The sequence below is a fragment of the Ailuropoda melanoleuca genome, chromosome 17 (genome assembly GCF_002007445.2).
Source record: "Ailuropoda melanoleuca isolate Jingjing chromosome 17, ASM200744v2, whole genome shotgun sequence".
NCBI classification, from domain to species: Eukaryota; Metazoa; Chordata; class Mammalia; order Carnivora; family Ursidae; genus Ailuropoda; species Ailuropoda melanoleuca.
The window spans coordinates 11,004,736-11,004,971 of NC_048234.1; positions in this window are offsets into that span (position 1 = coordinate 11,004,736).

Sequence of the window (236 nt, forward strand, 5' to 3'; positions counted from 1 at the left end):
AAAAAAAAAAATCCTAAAAAAATAAAAATAAAACAAGAAAACATTATTTTTGGAACAGTACTGCCACTAACTACTTGTGGCAGAATGATTTCCTCCTTGGGTTATCCCTCCAGCCAGAAACCAGAAAGAATTACCCATGAGTTCTGTTTTGCTTCTCAGGGTTGTTAGGTTATAGGCTGTAGGAAGGGGAATTAAAAAAAAAAAAAAAAAAAAGGTATGTGTAAAGGCAAAAAGCC